Below are 10,000 nucleotides of genomic sequence, written 5' to 3'. Positions count from 1 at the left end.
TTATCCTATGTTGTATAACCGATGGAGGGTTACAAGCTTGTTATGAAGTAAAACTAATCTTGCCAGCAATATGTTTTAAGCGATCCACTCCCATACCTATCCCCAACCCTTCTATACACTCGTCTTGCCTTCCTCTTCCTCCTCCTCCTCTCTTCCATTCCTTTTCTCTCTTTTCTCCTCTTCTTAGCTCCGCTTCCGGCCTCTCTCTTTTCCTTCTCGCTCTTCCTTCTCCTCTTCCTCCTTCTCTTATTTTTTTTCTTCTCTCTTTTCTCCTCTCCTTTCCTCCGCTTTCGGCCTCTCTCTTTTCCCCCTCGCTCCTCCTCCTCTTTTCCATTTCTCTTTTCTCCTCTTCTTTACCCCGTTTCCGGTCTCTCTCTTTTCCCCCTCGCTCTTCATTCTCCTCCTCTTCTTCCTCTCTTTCATTCATTTTCTCTCTTTTCTACCGTTATTTCCTCCGCTTCCAGCCTCTCTCTTTTCACCAAGCTTCTCCTCCTACTCTTCCTCCTTCTCTTTTAACTTTTCTCCTTTTTTATCCACTTTCTATCTTTCTCCCCTCGGTGCTGGTAGCTCCTCCTCTTTTTTTCCTCTTCTCTCCTCCGCTTTCTAACTCTATCTTCCCCCCCTTCGCTCCTCTTCTTCCTACTCCTCTAGGAACCTCTCCCCCCATCACACTCCTTCCATGTCATCTAAACGTGATTAGCTGCACGCCGTAACAGCCTAATTATTATCAAATAAAACGTTGCCTGTCACACACGCCGCCGCCGCCGCCGCCGTCGCTCTACCACCATTGGCTCCGCGCGGACCGGCGCGGCGCGGCGCGGTTCAGCTCGGCGCCGATCGGCGGACCGCCACTCTGGCACCGTCTCTTGGCTCCACGTGATGACATACACTATCACCATCATTATCATTATCATCATCATCATCACCATTATCATGAGCATCATTACCGTCGTCACCGTCACCATATTCATCATTGTCATCACTATCATCATCATTGTTGCTATAATCGTCACCATCGTCACTGTCACTATCACCGCTGTTATTGTCATCATGGTTACAATCATCACCATCATCATTATCGCCATCGATCATCATTACTGACACAATTAAAAGTATAATTATCATCATCATCATATTCATGACAAGTGTCATCATCACATTTATCATTGTTAACATCAACATTATCTTCACTGTCAATATCATCAGCATTAGCAATATTATAACAATATACACAGTTTCTTTGTTTAGAGTAATCGTCTTCTTTAATCCGTAGACTTCTCCGAGAACCACACAAACCCTCAAGTTCTGTACGAAGGCCATACAGAGAACATAAGAACGAATGAGGCTACAAGAGACCATATAGCTTATAGTTGGCAGTTCCGTGTCTATTACCACCTATCATCCCTATCCATAAAAAATCTAATTTCTTAAAACAACTAGTAGTTTCAAAGTTTACTACATGGTTACTAACTATATTCCATTCGTTAACCACTGTATCGGTAAACCAGTTATAGCATATTTCTTTCTTGAATCTAAATTTGATATCAAGCTAATGATCACGCACCCACACAGCGAGAAGGTCGCCTTCGTCATTTGAGAACAGATTCCTATTTCGGATACTTCCAGACGATTTGGTCAATTTCAGAGTCTAACCAGGACTTGAACGAACGTCAATCGGTCAAATTTGATTCAGGGTCGATTTGGTCGTCAGGCGCCCACGCTGAAGTGAGATCGATGATAAGTGGGCGAGGTGGTCGATGTGGATGAAGGAAGGTCCTCCACGTTCTGTCCATGTCGCCACGAAGACCCGCCAGGAGCTTCGAACTTCGAACGTCGAGTTTCGAGCTTCGACTTAGACACCAACCAAGAGCTTCGAACTCCGACTTGCAACACCAAGAGCTTCGAACTTCGAATCTCGAGCTTTGACTTGCAACACCAGCCAGAAGCTTCGAACTTCAAACTTCGACCTGCAACACCTACTTGGCGCCGAGGCACCTATCCAAACGAGGCCGGACACTATTCCAGTCACCATTCTCACTGCCGCCACGCTATCTTATTCATCTCTGTGACACTCTTTCGGCATCAAGGGAGTTCATCCTTTGAATAGCAGGAGTCCTTTATCTGAATAAAATCTCTTGATGGTCATGTGAAACACTCCTTGTTGGCGGGCTTCAGGGCAGCGTAACCTCTGACATATGTTTCCACACATGAAACCTCTCAGGCTTTCTGCCTAAAACGAAAGCAACATCAGGTTCATCGAACTTTGCAAAATCTTCATTAATACACTTGATTGTAGACACAAATACACACACACACACACACACACACACACACACACATATATATATATATATATATATATATATATATATATATATATATATATATATATTACAACACACGCTGTACATGGATTTTCATCTTATCAGCTACAGTACCTTTTCCCATTACAATTCCTTGCAAACACGATCAACAATAACAGGGGTTCGATGTAAGCATATAAATTGATATGCTTCCATGGACCTCCTGTTATTCTTGATCGTGTTTGCAAGGAATTAAAATGGAAAAGTTAATGTAGTTAAGATGAATATGTATATGTATATATATATATATATATATATATATATATATATATATATAAAAATATTTATATATATACACATATATATATGTATAAATACATATATAGACATATATATTCTCTTTAATACAAGTCTAATGACTTGTATCTTCTATTCATCTTATCCTGGATTTAAGAACTTATAAGAACACTATCATACTTTTTATTATATATATATATATATATATATATATATATATATATATATATATATTCCATTTCATTATATAATTACATCCATTATCCTATTACATATTACATGTTTATTTATTACAAGACCTCTGAGGTTCATGGGGAACTACATAGGACAACATTTAATCAACGGTGAGGTAGTTTTCCACAAACGCGGACAGAAACTCTGGCGTTTGTTGAAGCACCGAAATGACGAGTCCACGGGCATGTACCTCGACGTGACGCGTCACCAACAGATTCACATGACACATTTACATCAAACACGTGCCAGCCACGGGCCGTAAACTTCAAAACACCAATCAGAGCATCAAAGGTGTAACCTAATAGAATATGCCTCAGATTTCTGTCTCTTTTCCATTTCTCTTATTTTTTTTTTTTCGTCACACTTTTCTTTCTTTTTGAACGTGTTTATATTTCCTGTTTTCTCTTTGTTGTCGAAATAGTTCTTGGTTTCATTTTATCTATTCATTTTCAGTTCTGCAGCTTCATGTCTAGTAATCATTTACATATCTTCAAATTCTGTGTGTACACATGCACAGCATATCATATCATACTATTACACACGCAAATATACGTAACATATATAATATGTATTTGCTGCGGATGTGCTGTGTCTTGCTGCATTGCTTTGACCCAGGCAGTGGGCAGGAGACAGGGATGACCCTTCATCCACGAGGAGCTAAGATGAGAGGGAGGAAAGGGTGGTGGGTGGGAGTGAAATGGGTGGGAGTGAAATGGGTGGGAGTGGAATGGGTGGAAGTGGAGTGGGTGGGAGTGGAATGCGTGGGAGTTTGTGCATGCCTTTGACCTGGCTACCTCCCTTATAAGTGGAAATAAGCCTTTGGTAAATAGACTGTCGTCCCCGGATTCGAACCTAGGCTCGCGTGATTACGATGCCGACACTCTACCACTAGGCTATCAGTTGTCTAAAATTCTTCAACCTGGGAATGAATCTACTCCCAAGGAATTAAAGTAGACTGCAAACTGCCGTCCGTACTCATTTTTTGCGAAGAACTAAAACTTACGTAGCTGCGTGGTTAAGCTGGTACGTTTTCTTTGTGGACTTGTCGTTGTCATACCTGAATAGAATCACCAGTGACGGACAGTCGGAATTATTTGATTGACTATACCGTCACTGGTGATTCTATTCAGATTATATATATATATATATATATATATATATATATATATATATATATATATATATATATATACCATTCGGTTTGTGCTTTCTGATTATTTTGCTACACTGCACGGTGTAGCTTTTTCTTGGCCTTAGAGGGATGGAAAAAGTGTGTTATTTCGTGGCTATGGTCGAAACAGCTGGAAAGGTTCGACATGTCCTGTTTCGATACACAAAGATGATAAAAAATTAAACAAACACGGTAGGTCCGACGCTTCCCGTAATTATTCAGACAACACCAGCTGTGTCTCGGTGATTTTCGTCCCCGTGTTATATGATTTCGAACATGCTGTCCAAGGTTACCTTTGACTGAGTGTTAGCAAGTGAAAAGGGGAAAGGGGACATGAGAAAAATGGTACGGTGACATGCACATATCTATGCACAAATATGCATAGATACACACAAACACATATCTACACATAAATCTACAACTAGAGTAAATACATCCACACACACACACACACACACACACACACACACACACACACACACACCTACACATAAACCTACATCTACAGTAAATACATCCACACGCACGCATACAGTGTATACACGCACACATTTACAGAAAACACACATACACACAAAAACACACACACACACTATATGCATACATATACAATAGAAATTCGTACATACATTGATAAAAATATATAACAATAAATAAAGAGAATATGACAAATATATATATATCCGGAAAAGTTTGGCACCGGAACGACGTCTGAACTCACGAAGAAATCATTTAAGGACGACTTGATAAGACCTTCGCTCCTCTTCTGTAAACTTAATCCAAACAAAGTTTGATGCTCCTTCCTTGCCGGAGTCTCTTCCAAGCGTCTAACACCGATTCAGGATCCGCTAAGAAGTATACCTTAGCTATTGACGTTTTATATATTCATTCTGACTGTCGCCAGGTTTCATTCATCAAATGGAGACTTCCTATTGACCTAAAGGAATAACTTGGGGCTTGTGGGTGATATAGATTTTTTTTTTTTTTTTTTTTTTTTTTTTTTTTTAAGGTGGGGAAACATGAAATGGCGACTTCCTATTGACCTAAAGGAATAACTTAGGTCTTTCGGGCGATATCGAGATTTTTTTATTTTTATTTATTATTATTATTATTATTATTATCATTTTTTTAAGTGGGGAGACAAAGACATGAGATTCTGTCTCACTTCGTTGGAAGAGCCACTGCTTTCAGTGATGATGCTGACGTCACCTCCGTGGCTCCCCCTGAGCAAGAGACGGGATTGTATCCTATCTCACTCAACCCTGCCTTGGCCTTCGGTGGTGAGAGTAAAACCCAAAATTTGGATTTTTTTCACATTAAAAAGGGAGAAATATCTATAAACACTTTATATTCGTTTTTATTTCCTTATTACATATTATTCCGCTTCCATTTCCTCCTCCTCTTCTTCCTCCTATCCTCTTTCTTAAGGTTTGGTTTTCTCCTCCTCTTCTTCTTCTCTTCTTTCTGGTTTGTTCCTCCTCCTCCTCTTCTTTTTACTCCTCCTCCTCCTTCTTTTCTCCTTTTCCTTCGGGCTTGTTCCTCCTCCTTCTCCACTTCTTCCTCTTCCTCCTTTTCTTCTTCATCTTCCTCCTCTTCTTCCCTTTCCTCCTATTCTTCCCCCTCCTCTTCTTCCTCTTCCTCCTCGTCTTCTTCTACTTCCTCCTCTTCCCTCTGGCTTGTTCTCATCCTCATCTACAACGTCCTTCTTGTTCGTCCCCTTAATACCTCTTCCTCCCTCAACTCATTTTCTTTTTTCGTCGTCAACCTTCCTCCCTTCCCCATTTCTTGATTTGGGCCTCTGATCTCTTCCCTTCCTTCTCTCTTCTCTTCATTTATTCCTCTTTCTCCTCTTTCCACTACCCAGGTCACATTCTCCCTATTTTTTTTTCTTTCAATTTTCTTATTTTCTTGATTTTAACTTTTATGTCTTAACGTGTGTTTTCCGTATCCTCCATTCATTCTCTCTCTCTTTCCTGTCTTCTTCGTCTTCCTTATTTTCCTCTTCTTTTACTTTTTCCCTCCCCTTCTTCCATACTGCCATTCACCCGATATCTTCCAATAATTCTTCTGTTTTCATTCTCTTTCTCATTTGGCTTCCGATCTCAACTTCCCACTCTCCCTCTTGCTTTCAGGTTGCCCAGATTGTCCAACATTTAACCCCGTTTTCTTCACTTCTTGCCCTTTACCCTATGTACCTCCCCGATCTCATCACCCTCCCCCCTTCCCCCCTCCCCCCCTCCCTCCTTCCCCTTCCCACTCCTACGTTCTCGATGCAAATCCTCAATGTCTTCTCCTCAATTGTCTTTCTTTCTCGTATCGTCCCCCACTCCTTCTCGTTTTTTGTCTCCACACCTCGGAAACCTTCTAATACAAACACAGGCGGGCACCCGGGACATGAGCAAGCGCCTATGCATGGGAATTTGACCCTTAAGCAGGAGGGAATTGTATCCATATATGCATAACATGAAGATGTGAACATATAAAACGTAAATACAGATAGTTACTTACACACACACACACACACACACACACGCACACACGCACACACACACACACATATATATATATATATATATATATATATATGTATATATATATACATATATATACAAGCACACACAAAATCAGTTACACACACAGAAACGCACACACACACACACACACAATCACACGCACACATACAGCACGACCATTTACAAGTTCCATTAGTAATATCTTCCTAGTTTGAACATCAGCCATCCAGAGCAGAGTGTTGGTAATGATTATTTAACTACTTTTGGTTACAACTCGTTAATCTCCCTCTAACAGCACGTCAAGTGAAGTGAAATAACCAATAATGGAACTGTCATGGATCTTTATGAGATTCATTCAACTATTTCATCGATTGTTTGGTCCGATGTAAACTTCACACACGTGAAGGCGCCAAAATTAAACTCGTTCAAATCGGGTAGTACTCTTAACTGGGGATTGTTTGGGCTTGTCATCACGAGGTCCTGGGTTCGAGTCCCTTCAGGGGTAGTGATTTATTCATACCGTTGTGTATATGAGATCCGTGTGTACTTATTCATCTCAATTTACTGTGGTGAGGCTCTTCTTTCGTTTTCCTACAAAGTGTTAACGACACTTTTTCGCCGTGTATTTTTTTTTTATTTCATTTTTCTTTTTGTTTCCCCCTCAAAATCCACTTTAGCAGACTCTATTCAGAATATTTTCCCTTCAATCTTTCCTTCTTCTTTTCCTCTTTTTAATCTCGTTCCCTTCTCTCCTTCTCTCTTTGTCAGCTTCTCCGGCCCTCCATTTCTCTTTCTTTCTCTTTAATTATCACCTATTTCATCATCATTAATCATTCTTATTTCCCACTTTTTTTTCCTAATATGTTTTTAACCCAAGCTTCTCTTGATAATTTTCTATTTGCCAGAGTTATTAGTTGACTAATTTTCGCATCTATTCATCCATTGTGGACTTTTTATTTTGTTTACAAATCTTTGTTTATGGCTCTTTCATTACGTCTAATTTCATTTTCGTTCCTTTCCCTTACTACCCATTCTCACACTTTCTTCCTATCCCTCATCTTACAAGTTATAATCAGTTTCTCATTTATATTCTGATCAGATATATTTCTCTTTTTTTTTTTAAATTGACGGTTTTTTCATTATTCGGCGAGTTTTTTTATTTTCAGTCGACGAGTTTTTTTTTCTCATATTTACTTGTTAGGCATTTTCTTCCTCATGCGACCACTTTTTTTCCTCATTCGACGACTTTTCTTTCTCATTTGACGACTTTTCTTCCTCATTCGACGACTTTTCTTCCTCATTTGACGAATTTCCTTCCTCATTCGGCGACTTTTTCTCCTCATTCGACGACTTTTCTTCCTCATTCGGCGACTTTTTCTCCTCATTCAACGACTTTTTTCCACATTCGACAACTTTTCTTCCCCATTCGACGACTTTTCTTCCTCATTCGACAACTTTTCTTCCCCATTCGACAACTTTTCTTCCTCATTCGACGACTTTTCTTCCTCATTCGACAATTTTTCTCACTCATTCGGTTTTACTACCCCTGTGCAAATTGGCTGAATTCACCATTTACGAATTTTGCTTTACAATCACAATCCTTCCTTTCTCTTTTTTCTCTATTTTTCTTAATTCTTTCCCATTCGCTCCTCTCACTTCCCTTCGTAATTTGTATCCGTCCTAACCTCTCCCCTCTCTCTCATTAATTTGCTCCCCGTCTAATCTGTCTTCAAAAACTCCCCAGGCAACGAAATATGCACTTAACTTTCTACTTGTGTACATGCATATATTCATAATGCCTCCGAGTTAATACATATGTGTATACATGTGTAAATGCACACACGCACACACACGCACATACACACACACACACACACACACACACACACACACACACACACACACACACACACACATGTATATATATATATATATATATATGTGTGTGTGTGTGTGTGTGTGTGTGTGTGTACATAGACATACACATACAGACACACACACACACACATACACACACACACACATGCACACACTATACCTATATATGCATATGCACACTTGAGAATAAAGAGCTAGGTATTTTGACAGATGCAAATGTATTTACAATCCTAGCACCATATTTCCATAATCTTATTCCTCTTTACAATTTTACTTTCCTCCCTACAGTATCCAAAGCTCATTTTGAATTTTCTTCCACAAATATTCTATTTTTCTTATCACCCTAGAGGACATCTGAACCTGACCCAGTATGTATCAAAATTATGCAAATGTATCTGTTGTTGTTTCAATGATCACATTTCGTATAAAGACATTATATATAAATCATCTTTCTGTACGCTTTAGTTACCAACCGTTCTACCTTCTCCTATTATGGAAATTGGTATGTTATAACACATATGTAAAAGTTCACTATAAACCCACTATCGGAGAAAAAATGACGGAAGTACAGGGAAACTGTATATTTCGACTACTATCTGTAGTCCTCTTCTGCTGAAGAGGACTACAGATAGTAGTCGAAATATACAGTTTCCCTGTACTTCCGTCATTTTTTCTCCGATAGTGGGTTTATAGTGAACTTCTCCTATTATGTTTATTTATTGACATCGCCCTCTTTCGACGTCTATCTTCTACCTCATCTTCAACTCGTTTCCTCTTGTTCGAGAAAATCTCATCTTTTCCTCGTACTTCGCCTTATTATTCTTATTCCATGTTCCTGCCGTTGTATCTCAACCTCCTTCTTGTCCCTTAGGTCACTCTAGCTCAGAGGTTCCCATCCTGCTTTCTCATGTATCTTATATTCATGAAATAAAATTCTTGGATGCTCGCTGGCCGAGCGGATTAGAGCGTCGCTACCTGCGGCGCAGGTCGAGCTGAGGGCGATTCGAACCTTGTCGCCATCGCTACGGCCTCAGCCTTCGCAGTCCCCTTCCTTATGGAATGCTAATGCTCTTGAGAAACCGAGTCGAAGAAGTGAAGAAGGAAGAGGAAGAAGAGGAGGAGAAAGAAGACGAGGAGAGGGAATATTAGAGGAAGAGGAGAAAGAAGAAGAGTAGAAGAGAAAGAAGATGAGTAGAAAGAAGAGAAGGAACAGGAGGAAGTAGAGGAAGAAGAGGAGGAAAAGGAAAAGGAGGAAGAGGAAGACGAAGAAGAGGAGGAAAAGGAGGAAGAGTAGGGAGAGTAAAAAGGGGAAGAGGAAAAAGAGGAAGAGGACGAGATGGAGGAAGAGGAAAAGGAGTAAGATGAAGACGAAGAGGAGGAAGAGGAAAAGGAGGATGAGGAAGACGAAGAGGAGAAAGAGAAAAACGAGGAAGAGGAAAAGGAGGAAGTGGAAGATGAAGAGCAAGAGTAAAAGGAGGAAGAGGAAGGGTGAGAGGAAGAGGAAAAGGAAGACGAAGTGGAGGAAGAGGAAGAAGAGGAGGAGGAAGAGGAGAAGGAGGAAGAAGAAAAGGAAGACGAAGTGGAGGAAGAGGAAGAAGAGGAGG

This window comes from Oratosquilla oratoria, chromosome 41 (assembly GCF_046742065.1).
Source record: "Oratosquilla oratoria isolate Oo_2021 chromosome 41, ASM4674206v1, whole genome shotgun sequence".
Classification (NCBI taxonomy): Eukaryota; Metazoa; Arthropoda; class Malacostraca; order Stomatopoda; family Squillidae; genus Oratosquilla; species Oratosquilla oratoria.
Note: the sequence above shows the minus strand (reverse complement) of the source record.